This window comes from Manis pentadactyla, chromosome 2 (assembly GCF_030020395.1).
Source record: "Manis pentadactyla isolate mManPen7 chromosome 2, mManPen7.hap1, whole genome shotgun sequence".
Taxonomy (NCBI): domain Eukaryota; kingdom Metazoa; phylum Chordata; class Mammalia; order Pholidota; family Manidae; genus Manis; species Manis pentadactyla.
Window position 1 is genome coordinate 67,098,225 of NC_080020.1, and position 18,382 is coordinate 67,116,606.

The window sequence follows — 18,382 nt, forward strand, 5'->3', positions numbered from 1 at the left end:
TCTAAGGTAACCAATGTTAACAACATTGACAGTTTATGGAACAGTAAGTCTTAAGTTTTTCCTTTAGTCGAGCTGATTGCCTGAAAGCTATCAAGAGGGGCAGTTAACCCTAGAACATGCTGACATTGATATCAAGAAAGCAATTTCAGTTATTTATGGGTTTTCCAAGAAATCTTATGATATCAGCTATAGAATACAGGTGATGTGTTATAACTCTGTAATGGCTTCCTATGTTATAATCTCTGCCTTAGTTCTTCAATGGAACAAAAATCATTTCCTTCCTTATAATTCCTGTTAACTTTTTCGTTCAATTTCAGTTCCCAGAGTGGCGAAGTTGTCCATGAGAGTTTTTTGTATGTTTCTGATAAAATGTCAAGTGGAAGTCAGCTTGGGATAATGGATATTAGTAACATGTAAGCACTGGTATATCAGATAACAGAGAAAGGCGAGAATATGAGGACAATTAATAAATATCAAAAGGAACACATGGAACCTTCTTCATAATCCTTGTGTAGCTGACCTAGGCCTAACCAAGAGTTGAGTTTGACTGATTATAGATAACAAAATAGTCTTTTCTATTAAAAATCCATCTATTATTCAACTTTTCTTTTAGGAAGGTGAGATAAAGAAATAAAAAGTAAAGATTTTGGAATGAAGAAGTAAAACTCATTATTTGTGCATGATATGTAACTACAGAAAAAATATAAGTAAGAGTTTAGCAAATATGCTGGATAAAAACAAGTTATACAAATATACACATATATAAATAAAAAATGAAAATATTTTTTTCAAAGATATCATGTATACTAATATTCTAAACATGAAGTACCTAGGAATACATCTAACATAAAAAGATGTACAAAACTCCCATGGGGAAAATATAAAACATTATTGTGTGACAACAATAAGTGAAGGGATATACAACACACATGGCTTGGAAAATTCAAATGTTTTAGAGATGCCCAATTTGATTGATGCAATCTCAATCAAATTCTTGTCTTTTTTGGTTGGGAGGGGAGAGTACTTGACAAAAGATTGGAAAATGGTATGGAAAGACAAGGGGTATAGTCAAGAATAACAACAGTGTACTTCAGTGCTGGAAAAGACAAATAGACAGGTGGAATCTTACTAGTGAAAGTGTAGTGCAGAGAGCCACAGTAGTGGTGGCATTACCTAGGAGCTTGCTAGATATACAGAACCCCTGACCCCAACCCCAGATCAATCAAATCAGAATCTGTTTTAACAAGATAATCCAGAATAGCAGGGAAATGGTTTTAATAAACTGTTCTGGGACAACTGGTAACTAAACAGCAAAAAAGCAGTTGTATTGAAAGGCATGGCATGCAACCATCATTTACCCTCTCTGATCTACATTTCCTTAGGGACATTTGCAGAATCAGTGAGAATAAAAACATTGTTTTGAATGTGCATTTTACTAGGTTCCTCTGTTATCCATGTGCATATAATCTGTGGAACACCTTCAGCTTTTCTTCGGTAACCCAACTTCAGTATGTCAATATATTTCTATCATCTCTTGGCCCAAGCCTGCATGTCATAACTTACTGATAGTGCTATCACTACCAGTGTAGACAGCAAATGTTGTGACCATGTCCCCTTCATTGTGGCAGCAATAAAGTTTTATCTAATTATTTTATAGGTTCATTTTGTGTATTTGGAACAGAACTCTGCTCAAGATACTAAAGAAAGGGCAGCTAGCTCTTCTGCTGACATCTCGAAAGGAAATAATTTTCTAACTACTTAGGATTAGAAGACCAGCTCATTCATAGTTTTCTGAAGAAAAGTTAGGTAAGAAATGTTTTCCTTCGTATTTTGAATAATTTGTGCTCTGCCTGCTCAGTTTCCTTGAAGGCTTCTATAATTCTATTCCTTTGGCCTCTAAGAGAAATACAGTTAGTGTTTTCCTTTAAGAAGTTAGTGTGCCAGCCAGCTGTCAGCCTTATGATATACCTGATCTCCATTGTCAGGGAAGCACAATTCAATTTTAAACTAAGTCTTCTGCACAACAGTGCAGCCAGGCTGCCAGCATCTCTCTTTATGTTTCTTTCTTTGAAATTCTCCCTTCTATCCAAACAGTATAGCTTTATTTTTAAATTGTTTGTGTGAGATGAAACCACCACTAACTGACTTTACTTGTCTTTAGTTAAAAATAAATGAATTGAATGAAATAATCTGTAAGTATTTCAGCTACCCTTTCACATTTCCAGAAAATAAAATACCACTGCTTGTTTAACTTATGACTTGTCTAAACATGTTGAAAGCATTGACTATAAGGCATAACACTCAGCCTCTGAAAGGGAACTGTGACAAGTTCAGTCAGAAGGGAAAAGAGGAATAATTTATAAAAGGCACCGAAGGTAATGATGCCAGCCAATTATTTTAAAATGCATCCATCTCACTTTTTAATGAATCAGATTTGTCAATAGCAAATGTTTTATGCACCACTTCTGATAAAAGTGGCATGAAAGGAATGCAATGCTTTGAGGTTGGCTTCTTCAAAGCTTTAGGAGTGCCTTCAATTCAAAGATAATTTTTAAATAATAGATATTAAAAAGTATATTTAAATAATGTTAAGGTTGTGACACAAACACCAACTGACAAAATTCAGGAGTTTCAAAGCAGAGGCTGACATGCCATCACTATTTCACATAGTAACTGTTTTTTAAATTAGGAGTGTAACAGACTGATTTGGGGATTGTGTGTCAGTTTAACTTTAAATTCTCTTGTTGTTTGGTTGGTGTCACAACCTTAATGTCAGCTTTTCAAATAGGTTTCTACATTTCCTTTGGTTCAGGGTCATTAAAAAATGCATATGATAAATCTAAGAGGCATAAGTAGGTCACACTGGAGTGGAATTCCTTGCTTCTCTGGTTTTGAGAGACAGCAAATACCTGCCTTCTAATTGGAAAAAGTTAAAACAGATATTTTAGTAAATTTCTGTTGTTCATGAATATGATTCAGGCTAATATGAGTCCAAATAACAAGACGTGATGTTGATATAATTCTGTTCACACTGTTATTTTTGTATCTGTAATCCTATTTGATTTCTTGGTTATCACCTCTATAGTTGTTATGAATCACAATTCTCACAGTGGATTTTTTTTTTTTCACTAAAAATATGAGTCAAAACTAATAATTATTTCATTTGAAGAATCGTTATTTGGTGTAGTTGAGAATAGGTAAACCCTACTTTAAAAACTTTTATATGGTAGTCCTTTATATAAAGCATTGCTATGCAGGTCTTTGGGGGTTACAATCTTGGTTTTTAAAGTAATGCTTGTTATAGAAAGTAAAATATAAAGTAAAATCTGATATTTTGCTTTAAAATTTTTTCCAGTACCACACTGGACATTAAAGAAGCAGGCAGGAGTATTTTGAGAGGAGAGAGATAAAGAGGAGAGAGGAGGGAGAGAATAATCTATTCACCCAAATTCCTCCCTTTTCCTTGATTCTTACTTGCCAAGATCTCAAGGGTCAACATTATCTATGCTGAAACCTAGTTTTAATTTAGAAAAAGAAATATCAGAATCTGTCTTTTCATCATCTGTGTTACAGATAAAAAGGATGAAAAGAGAACCAAATTATTTGTGGATCTTTTATTGCTGACTCATAAAGATACTGACCAACCCAAAATACTTTATATCTCTCATCTCCTTGATTAAAGAAACACCAGATTTTACACTTCCTGGTTTTTTTTTTTTTTTTTTTGTAGATAATTATTTTTTTATTGAAGGGTAGTTGACACACAGTATTACATTACATTAGTTTCAGGTGTACAACATAGTGATTCAACATTTATATACATGACAATTCTAGGTACCAGCTATCACCATACCAAGCTGTTATAATATCTTGACTATATTCATTACATCCCGGTTACTTATTATTTTACCATTGGAAGTGTATACTTTTGTTTTTTTTGTGAGGGCATCTCTCATATTTATTGATCAAATGGTTGTTAACAACAATAAAATTCTGTATAGGAGAGTCAATGCTCAATGCACAATCATTAATCCACCCCAAGCCTAATTTTCATCAGTCTCCAATCTTCTTAGGCATAACAAACAAGTTCTTACATGGAGAACAAATTCCTACATAGTGAATAAGTTCTTACATGGTGAAGAGTACAAGGGCAGCCATCACAGAAAACTTTGGTTTTGCTCATGCATTATGAACTATAAACAGTCAGTTCAAATATGAATACTCATTTGATTTTTATACTTGATTTTTATGTGGATACCACATTTCTCTCTTTATTATTATTAGTTTTAACAAAATGCTGAAGTGGTAGGTAGATACAAGATAAAGGTAGAAAACATAGTTTAGTGTTGTAAGAGAGCAAATGTAGATGATCAGGTGTGTGCCTGTAGACTATGTGTTAATCCAAGCTAGACAAGGGCAATAAAACATCCACGTATGCAGAAGATTTCTCTCAGAACGGGGGGGTGAGGTTCTAAGCCTCACCTCTGTTGATCCCCAATTTCTCACCTGATGACCCCCCTGCGACTGTGCCTGTCTTAGGTTGTTCCTCCCTTGAGGAATCTTACCCGTCTCTGGCTAACCAGTTACACTTCCTGGTCTTTTATTAATGATTAAGTGAACATTAATCTTTCTTTTTAGCATATTCCATTCCATTCTTATTACCTCCTTATTTTTCATGCAGTGTTAAATTTGAGAAGTTTCTAACAGTTTTCATTTGGGATGTGGCTATGAAGATAGGTTTTCTTCATTTCTCAATCCTAACTTTTACTTTTTCTTATCCCTTGGACCTTCAAAATCACATCATTATTAAATAATTATGATTCTGACAAATAATATTCTTTCTAAATCCCAGTCTTCAACAATGACATAATTGTACTGCATTGTGTAGTGGTTTGAAAATATCTACAGTTGTCTGTGGAGGTTTTGGTTAACTCTTCCAGACTCATTTAACTGTATAGTGCCCTTGTTTGAACACATTTTAAAAATAATTATTATCATTCACGTTAATACTAGTTCTGACATTTATGAGTTAAAAATGAAAAATTTTAAACAAGAATGGCTATTTCTAAATTCAGTGGCAGCTATTCAAATAAATGAATTAGAACTCTTTATACCTGAAATATAGAAGTTTTCTTGCAGAGAAACAAAATATTCTCTGTAAATATTATAGACCAAGCCAGCTTAAAGCAAATTCATTTAGAACAGTTTCAGATTTATGTATTTAATAAAGCTGGGTAGTGGATCTAACTTATATATTTAATGACCTTCAATGTACAGTGATGTTCTAGTGACTGCCTGGAAAAGAATGATGAAATCTTATTTAATGTTTCTGCTACATCAGTCAGTTCTATAAATGGCTTTCTAATGGGAACAATATATGCTTTTAATAGTTTTCTGTAATATTAAGAGAGAATATTTGTTGAATGCTTTCTATATATCATCGACTGTTCTAAGTCCTATCCATGGATTATCTCACATAATCCTCATAACAACCCTTTAATGATTTCACTATTTTACAGATGTAGAGTTACACAAGGAGGTTACAAAACTAGTAAGTAACAGAGCTGGGATTCAGACACAAGCCATGTGACTCCAGAGCTTGCACTCCAAGCCCTCACTACATAAAATGTGATCCCTGAGCCAGCAATTTCACTATTTTCATTACTTGGGAACTTGTTAGAAATGCAAAATCTCAGGCCCCATCCCAGACCTACTGAAAATCTGAATTTTTAACAAGATTATTAGGTTATTGGTACATTAAAGTTATAGAAACATAGTTCTAAACTACTATGCTGTCCTGCTCTTACATACAAAATTAAGTATCCTTAAGAATTTCTACTTCTGTGTATAATATGATACTGAATTCCCATCTTTATGCTATTCTGGGTATCCCTTTTCTGTATAAAGTCCATTATAAGATCTAAGAACTAAACATTGGCAGGAATCCAAAGTAAATACAGGTTATCCTGAGATCAGTTGTTTAAAGAGCAGGAAAAATAAACTCAATATAAACAGCAAGTCTTTCTTTCTACAATGGCAGTTAACTACTTCAACATCTGAGACCTAGAATCACAGTGTAGCCTGTGAGTACAGACTCAAAAGATAGGCTGCCTAGATTTGAAACTCAGCTGCCATTTCTAGCTGAGGGACCTCAGGAAAGGTACATAACTCTGCAACTCAGCTTCATCAACTGGGCAATGAGGTCTAAAATGGTACTTACTCTCCAGGATTGTTGTAAAGATGAAATGAGTTCATCCATGTAAAGGATTTAGTACAGGGCCTGATACAAAGTGAACGATAGCTACTCTAGTTGTTACCTATGATTCCTATCTTAGAATGGATTCACATCTCATACTTCTTTGTTAACAATTGGTAATAAAACACCAAATATTTTTGTTAAGAGATCTCTGTACATAAAAGGATATCTTTACTGTTACAGTCCAAATTACAAGCTTCAGTTTTTGTATTTTCTGAGAACTGTCTTCCTGTGGCACTTCCTTTCTGTGGGTCCTGCTAAATATCTCTTGACTGTGGTACTTAACCAGTTAAGTACAATGAAATCACTTCAAAATCAAAATGAAAAGTGTTAACAGTTGGGGGTAAAATTGTAGTATTATCTCACCTGGCTTTAGTGCATCTGCATATCAATAGGTGTTCCTCAGGGGTGGAGAAAAGTTCATCTCCATATCATTGGGTAATTACCTGGGCAATGGAGGGCTTATTTGAACCTGAGAGGTGATGGGGAGTGCTGGTTTTGCTTCTGCTGGAGCAGGGAAGAGAGACAGCTGCAGACTGCAGTTTGTAAGCAAGAAATGGTTTTTAAACTTTATTTCTCCCTTTGACTGATTTCAGTTCTAGAGACATTTTGTCCCAGGATTTCCTCTCCCTGGATTTACAAAAGTATGTTGAATTTTTAAGTATATGTGCTTTTAAAGAGAATAAAAATTATGAGGATTTTAAGCCTGTTTGACCCCCCCAATTGCATAAGTAATACAGAAAAAATTTTTTTAGATGAATAAAGAATGTTTGTTTAAAGGCTAAATGCTCCAGAAACATGTTTGTTTTCTTTGGGTGAACATAAGTCTGAAGTTTATCATGGTTGTCTTTAGGGGCATAATGATTTGGTGTGCAAGTACTCAACAACTTTTGTTCAAGAGTACATCTAATGTGTGAAGCGAGAGTGTATGTTCCTGGAAAGGACCATTTTGAAGGCTGGATTTGTGAAAGATACTGAGATAAAAATACTTGGTGAAAAGAATGCCATGGGAAACTTTTAAGTTGCCATTTCCAGGTTTGACACCTCGAGAGTTCGTTCACTAAGCCTGGGATGAGGCCTAGGTATTTGCATTTTTAACAAATGACTGGGTAATTCTGCTTAAATAATTTTGGACTGCACTTTTAGAAACATTGCAGTAGAGGCAAAGACATGAATTGAAAAAGTTTTGCTGACTACCCATTCTTTTTTGTAACATTGTCCTCTTTGATTCTTTTTTTTTTTTCCATCTGACCCCACTGTCTTCTTTGGCCTTTCTTCTACCCCTGTTAGTGGTCCCCATGTTTTCTGCTTTTCTCTTTTTTACCCTTTCTCAAAGAACATCTCTTCTAGACTTATCAATCATCTTTGCAGATGGTTCTACAAAATGATCACAAAATAATTAAAAATCTCTAAGCCAAAATGCGGGTGCTGAAATTAATTTAGCAATTGTAGGCAATGTGTTGAAAAAAAAAGGAAGAACGAGAAGAAAAGAAAAGGGATGGGGGGAATAATGTTCCCAGCCCAGGGAAAATTACTTTGAAGTCGAAATCAGTCAAAAGGAGAAATAAAGGAGGAGAAACCTGTTTATTGCTTACAAGCCATTGTCCACTTCTGCTCATCTCTCTCATGACCCAGCTGCAGAAAAAGGGGCCCCACCGAACCTCTCAGGTCCAGATATGCCCTTGCTCCCCTTGTAATTACCTATTGGTATGGAGATGGCTACTTCTCTCCACCCCTTGGAAACACCTGTTGATAGGGAGATGCAGTAAGGCCAGGTGAAAGATTCTGAAAATACTGCAGTTTTACCCACAAACAGATTAGAATAGAAAATATCAAGTGTTAAGGGTAACTAGTGTTTCATGAAGCTTTTGTTAAAGACATGTGTGCACACATACACATTAGCTTACAATGCATTTTTAATCTGTGTATTATAGTCCAAAAATTTTGAAAGATACTGCCTGAGTGTTGGTCTCCTGATCTTTAATGTGACATTATGAGCACTATCTTTTCTCATGTATAGACCTCATGTACCTTTTCCATCTCCATTCTGGACATTCCCATCTCTATAAGCCACCCCAAATCATCATGTGTAAACTGAATTTTCCATGCCTTCATGTCTCCATCTACCTCTTAAGTTTTTAAAATCTATTCATAAACTATCATTCTGTCATTCAAAGTAAAGTTTAAGAATTTCCTTTTGTGGATAAAATGAGAGTTCCTGTGGCCAGAATTCTCACATGGCCCTGGTTGACTAGCTCACTGCACACCTGTGGGCAATTTGACTCTATAAAAAGATACATGCGCGACACGGTGGCAGGGCTGCAAGGCTGCAGGAGAGCAGAGCAGAGGCTGGAGTGGTGGCGGTGCTGAGGACAGAGGCCCAAGGACGGCTGTGTGGGACGACTATGCAGAAAAGCCCAGAGGACAGCTGTGCAGACAGAGGGGCCCAGAGGCAGAGACTGGCTTGCTGCATACAGATTCGCTCTGAGTGAATGGGATTCTAGCGACTGACCTGCCACCTGGAAATAAAGTTGGGTATAACCCTTTCACCCCAAAGAGTGTTTTGCTGTCATTTTCTTTGGTCACACTGAATCTATAACAGACTTGCCCGGGGCTGAAACCCATTGGCAAGACACCTTTGTAAATAATTTAGCTGTTACTGCATAAACTTGCTTATAGTCTCTTCTTTCTACCCTTGGCAGCAGAAAACTTCATGACAACCGTAGTGTTCGCCCTGTCCTCGGCTAGCTTCCTGAAGGCTCTCTTGTTTATACACTGTATGTGGTGTCTATGGCTGCCTTCAGCAAAACTGTAACTGCCCTTGACAACAAGTATGCCCAGCTCTGTATGATGCCTGCCTTCTTTCCTTAGCCACTACTGTCATAATCAGTCTTTTACTGCATTGGTTCTTTTTGCCCAGTAACAGCCCCACTGTGGCCTTTACCCTTTGCTCTTTACTAATGACATATCTCCAAGTTTTCTGCCTCTTAACATGACTTGAGAATTTTCACATTGTCCTGTTTGATGTCTCTGATGACTGGGTCTGAAATCCAAGCTTGTTCGGGGGACGTGTAACACCTGGTTTTCTCTCAGCTATAATTGTCTGCTTCACTCAACAACCATAATGAATCTATTCATACCCTGGAAAGTCATTTCAAAAGCTACCTTTCCTTTTCTCACACTCCCATTCTCTTCCTTTTCATTGTCACCTTCATCTGGATTCATCTGCTTTCCTCCTAATTGATCTGTGTACCTCTATTCTCTCACCCAACACCAAACTGTCTAAACATCCTGTTGGGTAAATATTTATAAAACACTTGTCACATACTGCCTTAGTAAAAAAAACAAACACAAAGACAAACAAACAAAAGCTATGGCTCCCTGCTTTGCACAGAAGAGAGTCCAGATATTTTCCAACTGGAGAAAAAAATGGCCTTAGCTTACCTATTTGGCCATAACGTGCCTCTTTAATTTCATCTTTCACTATTTTCATCCATGAATTTTCTGCTCTGGCTCCCCAGAGCAGTCCCATTTGTGTTCCAGGGATGTTCTCAGCATTTGCATCACCAGGGCCTGCTGGTGGTACTTCATAAAACTAGGGCAGGTAGCCGACCCTGGTTTAGGAGTGGAATGCCAGCACATACAAAGAAACCTTAAGATGGGGGACATAACTCTGCACTGGTAGTAAACAAGTTCCTAAGAGCCCAGGTTGTGGGAGAGGAGGGAAATAAGCAGGGGATGAATTCATTTACTTCTAATGTTACTGTCTAGCTTAGGCTTCTTACGTCTTCCCTTCACTACTATTAGATCTTTGCCAGAATTGGAGGGTGCTTGTGGTGTCTGTGAGGCTATGGATTTTGGAAGATCAGTGCCTCCTACCTTTAGTAATGCCTCTTCCTTTCTCTTGGTGGCTTGACTTCCCTATCTCAATCTGCCCACAGGGAACTTCCCACTGCAAAATTCTAGATCTTTTGTTAATTATGCCACTCAATGATAACTAAATTAACTAATGCCTTGTAACATTTTTTTTGTATCTTTTTAAACTTGTTTTTGCTTCTTATGTGTCAAAAGTAGGACATGCTCATTATAATTTCAAATAAAAATAGATTATAAAGAATAAAAACTCCCTTTTCTCCTGTCCCTTTTTAGTTCTACCACCCACAGATTAGCATTATTAATATTTCTTTGAATATCCTTCCTGATTTGGGGGGTTCTTTTTTAAAGTATTATACTGTGTCATGCTGTATATTTAGTTCTACAACTTTTTAAAAATGAAAATTTTCTGGAAATCTTTCCATGTCATGCCATTCAGAACAAGAGTATAATTTTTACAGGTACTTAAGCTCCATTTTGTGTTTTTTATATTGTTATTTAAAATATCATATGTTGACATTACATCATATATCCAGTTTGCCCAGGATAGTCCTATTTTTACCTTTTGTCCTAGTATTTCATCTGGTTTAGCATTTGTGTCATGTTCTTCATTATTTAATGAAGTATTAATAGTTGTGTAAACCAGGTGAGGTTTCTAGAGACCTCCACTTTGTACTTGTACATTCTGACATCATCTCATATGTGAAATGCCAATATATTAAACAGAATTGTCACATTAACATATGGTTAAATTGGCAATAACCCATTTCCTTCTTCTAGATTCTTTCCAGAATAAACTAACACATCTTCTTCAAGGGCAGCATGAAAGGTGCTTGCTGATAAAGTGAATGCACCGTGGCATGAGCAGTTAGACAGAGCCTTTTTAGGTGGTGGTGGTGGTGGCACAAGTATTCAGTGTTGTAACCTCTGCTGACCACTTCTGTGCCAGCCTCTTTTGCTGGGCCCATGCCCTATTATTACATGGACTGTACATTTCCCAGCCTTTATTCAGGCTTGCCATAGAAGGAATGCAGTCTAACTATTGATACAAGGGTTTTGTCAAGTATCATAAGGTATTAATCTACAACTACTTGTTTATTTTGTTGTTGGGTAACACTTTTTTATTTTGTAATAACCCTTTTGGTGACAAGGATTTAAAGAAAGGCAAGCGTGTTAACAGTACTGAATTTCCTTTGAATTTCCAAAAAGAATTAATGTATAGCTTGCTCTGCAGGGCTATTAATAATGTCACTGATGACTTAAAGATAAGAAAACACATATCTGCTATAGAAACATCAAAATCTACTACATAGTCATAATTCAAGCCTGTGCCTGAAAATACATTCTAATACTTAGCTGCAGATGGTACAATTGTGTCCCAATCTGTGAAACATGTCTTTTCATTTAGATCAAGTGACTATTCTAAATTAATTTCTCATTTTCAGTTTCTTGTGCATGTATGGAAGGTGAAACAATAACTGTTAACATTATTTGTTTCATTTAAAAAATTTTATCAACAGTTAAATTACACCAGTTTTACATCAGTATCATTGGATACTTCTGATAAGAAAATCAATCAGTTCCACTAATGGTTCAACTTTCATGTCTAATTTATGGAATGAAAGTAAAGTATTTAAAAGTTCATTCTGTAAAATGTGAAACACTTGATATTATTGTGAGTACTCCTGTAAATCAGGTTATAAACTGCAACATGATAAAATTACTTGCTCTTAGGAATATTTAAAATACACATGGTGGAACATAAAATTATAACATTTAAAAAAATAAAGGTAGAACCTAAGGGGAGGTCTATACTTGGACTTTGCTGTGATGAACATGGTAATTCATAACTGCATCCAAAACATGCAAATTACCATTCTAAATAGATGATGTAGTTATCAAAAAGTACAAATGTGTTTATACATACACAAAATAACCAGTATAAATTTTTATGATTAGATTCATATTGAAGAGAAAAAATAACTTCAGCATGGCAGTATACAGCTTCTCTTGTTGGATTTTAGAAATGTTTGAGACTTTGAAGAATTACTTTATAAATCAACTTTAAGTACCCTACCATGGTATTAAATCCTCTTGTAAAAACATCCTCTAAATTTTGGTTGCAGTTTCTTAAAAATCTATTAGAAATCTTTAATCAAAGCATTTAACAAATGCACGGCAAAAAAAAAAAATCAATTCATATGAAGCTTTTGGAGAATTACAATTATGAAAACAAAGCTCAAAAATAGAAATACATTGAAATGTGTCCCCATGAAATCAGAAGGGGAACCAAACAAATTAAATGATGAGAACTCAAATGGTGTACAAGATTTAATTGTGAAATTCCATAATTACATTTTGAAATATCTGGACTTACAGAGAAAAATATTTTGATGGAGCTTGTATTTTTAATTGAATAATTTAAATTGTAGTCTAGAATGAGGTTAAACTGGAAAGCTTACAATTTTGTAGTTCTAAATTTAGCAAAATATTGAAAATAATCATACATATTTATTTGAAGAGTTTTATTTTTTTAAAGTATTGGTCAAAAATGGTATTCGGCATGGAGACAAGAAAAATATTACCTGTGAAAATATATTAGAATATAATATTTATGTATGAGTCAATCTACACAAGAAAAATTAAATTAAAATAAGGGTATTCTCCACTACCAAAATTCGCTCTAAACATAATAAATTTACCAGGTAGCTAGCACCTGAGGAAGAGTATATTGAAGAGTCAGTTGAAGGTGGCAAAAATATAAACTGTACTAACCCTGAAATGCAACTTGGAAAAATATGAGCATAATGTAATTATATTAAAAAAATACATTCTTCAGAAAAATATCTTTGACAGGTACATACAAGTAAAAAATTGATTAAAGTATGTGAAAATGTATCAAGAATTGTATATATTTTTAATATTAAAATACTATAAATTACTTTAATGAGCACAGTTATAGGATTTTTTTTTGAAACAATGTTATTTTTGAAAATAATTTTTGAATATAATTATATAGAGCCACAGATACAATAAAACCACTTAATTGGTCAGTAAATATTTCAAAAATCATGTAATTTTAATTATTTTCAGTACCTTTTTACTCTAAAAAGTCCTAGTTTAGATGATAAATCATATGGTATATATGCTTTATCCCCTCCTTCCCAAATTTCATTTCCTCTTTTATGTATATATGCTCTATCCCCTCCCTTAATTCCATTTCCTCTTTTTCAAATGATTGCTTTATGTTTATATATGACATGTACATGTAATGTACATGTTTATACATGTAATTCTTATACTTTAAAATTTTTTATCTCTAAAAACATCAGTTCTCCCTACTAATTAACTCCTGATTTTTCTTTCTCTGAGTGTGAATTTTCTCCCACTTATGTAGACTTAAAATCTTGCTATAAACACTGATTCCTCTCTCTTGTTTTACCAAGATCATTCTGGTGGTGGGATAATGAATGAGTTAGAAGATGATACAAAACAATAGGGAGACTTGAGGAAACTGTTGCACTAATCCAGACGATGGATTTCAAACCTATTCAGCAACAACAGGAGGCAGTGGATGGATATAATTGACATAAAGAAAGCCTGATCATTTGGCTGTGACATTGCTGAGAGAATATTTGGAATGTGGGGATGACTCCCACATTTCTGACACGAGTGCTTAGGTTGTTAGTAGTGCTGCTAACTATGATAGGACCTCAAGAAAAGAAAGAAGCTTCAGAGGAAGGATAATAAGATTATCCTTGTTTGAGGGCTTGTTGAATTTGCGGTACCTGTGGGACATCGAAGAGAGTTATCCAGTATGAAGTTGAAGAGTTAAGAGTAAGAACTCAACACTGAGTTTGTAGTAGAAGATATGTAAATGGATGAAATTGTCCAGTTAGAAAACTGAGAGGAAGAGAAAGAAAAGGAGCTGGTAAAGGAAACTGAGCTGTGGTGTCCAAGATAAGAGTTGGGAAAAACAATGCTCTAGTAGCCAACAGATAGGCCTTTGAAGAGCCCAGGACTAGTGTTAAATGAAGCAGATTGGAGAGAAGATTTGCGTTTGGCAACTGTAAGGTTCTAATAACAAGGAGGAATTCAGCCTATCTTAGACAGGAAATGTCCCTAGAAATATTTGACCATTTGAAACTTTTAGATTTATTTAATATATTAAACTTCAAATATATAACAGTCCATAGTATAGTTTTGTACTGCAACTTTTATTTTAATACCCCTCTACAAACTTATTAAAATTCATTTTTTACTCTGAGTTTTTAAAGGTTTTACATTAAATATACAATGGCACATTAATTAATATAAAATTAACTTTTTAATTTCTTATCAAGAGCACCAATTCTGTTATAATTTGATACATAGGACTCTTCTGGAAATTTGACTTTGAAATTGAGTCAATCTAGGACAATAAAAAATCTCTTAACTTTTAAACAGTTAAATATCTTTAGGTTTCATTCTTAGAACCTTTTTCTCAGTGTTATCTATAGGTAAAATTTTAATTTTTTACGTTTTATTTACTTAGGTGTTATTTTTCAAAATCATGTCAAGAATGTATCTTTACACTTTAGTAATTAAAGCACACAATTTAAGTCATTTTCTTCCTATAATCTGTGCCGCTACATTATCTTTTATATGTTCATTTTGATCCCTCAGCTTTGGTGTATGATTTATCTTTTAGTAGAAAAATGCTGGGTCCTTTCATCACAATTACAGTCATTGGCCTGATAATCCTGTGAGTCAATCTACACAAAACAACAAGCTCATATCACAGTCCTGGCAGGTTTAGTTAAAATTAAAATGCATGCTCAACTGTAGAGATTGTCAAGTGTGGAAATAATATTTGTCCAGCTGGACAGCTTTCTTTTGTAGTTGCTAAATGAAAGTTGAGATTCTGTCTGCTCCTTGAAAGCTTCTGTGTCGTGAAGGTAATTTGGACTGTTTGTGGTTTGACAGGGATTATTAAAATCAGATGAAGTGAAGGGAAGCAAGTGTGAGAAAGCAAAATTGACACTGACACTCTCTATTATTTGCAGCTTGGATCATGATGACTATGTTGATATGATAGATTCACTGTTGAGATATGTTAAGCAGCAAATAAAGTAAAAAGCAAGTATAGTGATGGATTTTCAGGCTTATTACAAAGAAATCCAATATTTACTTTTGCTGATTGCTCTTTAAATAGATTTTCATGTCATTTCATATGAATTTAACCAACAAGAAATTATCCTTCCATTCAACTATAGAATTAAAAAGTGTATTGCAAAGGCAGCAATAATAGAAGATTAAATATTAAAGAAATAGCTCACATGGTTAAAACAATAGATTTTTAAAACTAGAAGGGTCCTTGAAGATCATTTTTATCTAATATCTTTTTTTTTGTAGATGGAAACTAGAAAGAGTTTTAAGGTATCACAATTTAAAATTTTTATTTGATTGCTTAAATGTTAAATCCTGAATTTTCATCACAAGTATATTTTCATGCCTTTTTATAGTTTTTAAAAAAAATGCTTTTAATTGCTAAAAGACATTTTAGAGTGGTTTAAGCCATAATTTGTACATTTTCTTTAAACAAAGAAAAGTTGTTACAGTAATACATTGCCCATAAATAATATTATGTACATTAATGAAATAAATGCTTTCCATAAATTAGATTTCCTTCTGAAAACATCATTAGTAGAGGGTGTTATAGCTAGGAAACTATTTCAAGATGTCAATCAAGGACAGTTACAGTAGAAAAATGTGAAGAACTAAATATATAAAACAAGCAAATACCCTGCAGTTGTTCTATGCATTGTGGAAATCCTTCAGTGGTATTTTAGCAGGGTAGTAAAATGATCTGATTGATTTGTAAAACAAGTCTAATGCCAGCATGCAAGGTGGACACCAACTGGGTGTCTTACAATTCAATTCAGTTCAAACCCTGATTACCAGGAGTTAGCACAGACCCCACAAGTTAAAGGCTCAGTCCCATAAGACTGCCCCCACTTCAGATGTTAGCCATAATTGGAGTCTCTTTGGTATACCCACTTCTGCCCTGCTAACTACAAATTTGGGGATTCCCACATCCCACCCTCAGATTAAGTAATTCATTAAAATGACTTAAAGAACTCAGGAAAGTGCTGTACTTCTGATTATAGTTTTATTACAATGGATACAATTCAGAAATGGCCAAATGGAAGAGATGCATATGACAAAGAAAGGAAGGGGGTAGGGAGAGACAAGGAGCAAAAACCAAATATGTATATTTATTATACCACAAGGTATATTAAGTATGTAAGTCTATTTATTATATCACAAGGTGTAAGGCCAGATAGGACGTTCTAACATTTTTTTCAGTAAGAAATAACATCAGATTTGGGATAGTAGTAGCATATAAGGGAGAAGTCAAACTTGAGAGCATTTATTAACCATTTAAGATATTAGGAAGAGAAAGGGTCAAAGAAATTGCTGACCGTTTAAGATAATGGTTAGCAAACTCTTTCTATTAAGGGCCAGATAATAAATATTTTGGGATATATGGACCACATATGGATGGCCACTGTACCATATTCTTTTTTGTTTTTATTTTTACTATTTGTTAGAAATGTAAAAACCATTCTCAGTTTTCAGGCCATAGAAAAAAACCGACTGCCTCAGTTTGGTGACACCTGATTTTAAGATACGAGGGCAAGGATAGAGAGATTAGGTAGGTGGTGACCCTGTAAAGTCAGCTTAAGGAAGTGTTTTGAATTAAATTTTAGATATGTTGAGCTTAGGGACCTTTGAATCAGCAAAGTGGAATTGTCTAGTAAGTGCTTGGAAATATTTGGCAGGAAGGGTTTGGAGGAGGAACTAGAGTTAGAGATACAGACTGAATTTTCAGCATAGAGCTAATAGAGAAATGTGGTTTCTCAGCGAAAAGCATGTAGAATAACAAGAGCACCAAAAACTTGAGCATGAAATGGATGAGAAGAGAAAGATGGGGAAGAAAAATTTCTGTACTCCCCTTCCTAAGTCAGACAAGAGGAATAAGGACATTTGTAAAGACTAGACAATGAGAACTAATAGAGAGTTTTTGAGTACCAACAACAAACTCCTTGAAAATCCAGTGAATAAAACAAAAATTGTTTTAAATTAAAAAATTTTATATAACAAAACAAAATGAATCGGTCATGAGATTTCATTAAAAGAGGAAGAAGTAGCTTTGAATGAAAGAGGAGGAGAAAATCCAGTGAATAAAACAAAACTTTTTTTTTAATTAAAACATATTTTATATATCAGAACAAAATGAATCTGTCGTGAAATTACATAAAAAGAGGAAGAAGTAGCTTTGAATGAAGAATGCTCAGAGAAAGTATTTAAAAGGAGAACCAGACCTTGGGAGAATCCTATGGTAAATATCAGAGTTTAATGGCAGAGATGAGAGAGGAGCCACACGAGATGTTTAATAGTGTAATAAAAACTACTCTGGTTAATTTAAGAAAAAAAAGTGGCTGTTGTACAACGGAGCAGGGAGATTTATTGTGTATATCTCACAGAACCAAAAGAAAACTATGAGCAATCAGGCAGAAGACAGGAACTGGGCAATTACATGAGTTTAAGCCAAAAAAAATGCATGCACCTTCTCTTACGAGGTTGGAATTAACTTGATTGGTTTACCACCAGGGATACCCTGTCCCTGCCTTCATTTCAAATTTCAAATTTCATTTAGTATGCATTTGGTTCAGCTTGGGTCAGGTGTCTGTCAGTGGATCAGTTAGGTATGACCAGGGAATCTGGGTCCCCTAGCATAGAAACGGACCTCCATTATGTATGTATATATTGTATATCAGATTTAAAAAAGGAGCAGGCCAGCTACCTAAAGTGGGAACTCCTGCCAGGAGCCTTTGAGTAAATGCGTAGAGACAAGAAGAGAACTAAGAAGCTTTCATACTTAGGACGACTGGGAGAGGAGACAACTTCATGGAAGAATAGTAGTAGTAGGCAATATAGTGTAGAGATGAAGTATGGTAGGACTGAAAAATATTGTGTAAGTTTCAGTATTATGATAGAAGCAGAAACCAGATATCTCTGGGTTAAAAAGTGAATGAGAGATGAGAATATAAGATTAGGAATTATGGACTACTATTTTGAGATGCTGAGCTATGAAAGGGGGATCCTAGGGAGGGTTTTCTCAGTTTCTAAAAGGTAAGAAACTTGAACATGTTTATAGGCAGCTGAAAGGGATATTGATGAAGCAAAGCCCTGGCAGTCATAAAAGGG

The 18,382-nt window shown here is 34.6% G+C and overlaps 1 protein-coding gene across 2 annotated transcripts in view; it reads left to right on the forward strand.

Annotated features, from left to right (window-relative positions):
* KIAA0825 (KIAA0825 ortholog) overlaps positions 1 to 18,382 on the forward strand; it is a 432,275-nt gene that overhangs the window by 30,965 nt on the left and 382,928 nt on the right. For both annotated transcript variants that reach the window (XM_057493388.1, XM_036925703.2), the window contains exon 2: positions 1,658 to 1,806. The gene's annotated coding sequence lies outside the window, so the exon portion shown is untranslated. The remainder of the gene's footprint in view (positions 1 to 1,657; positions 1,807 to 18,382) is intronic.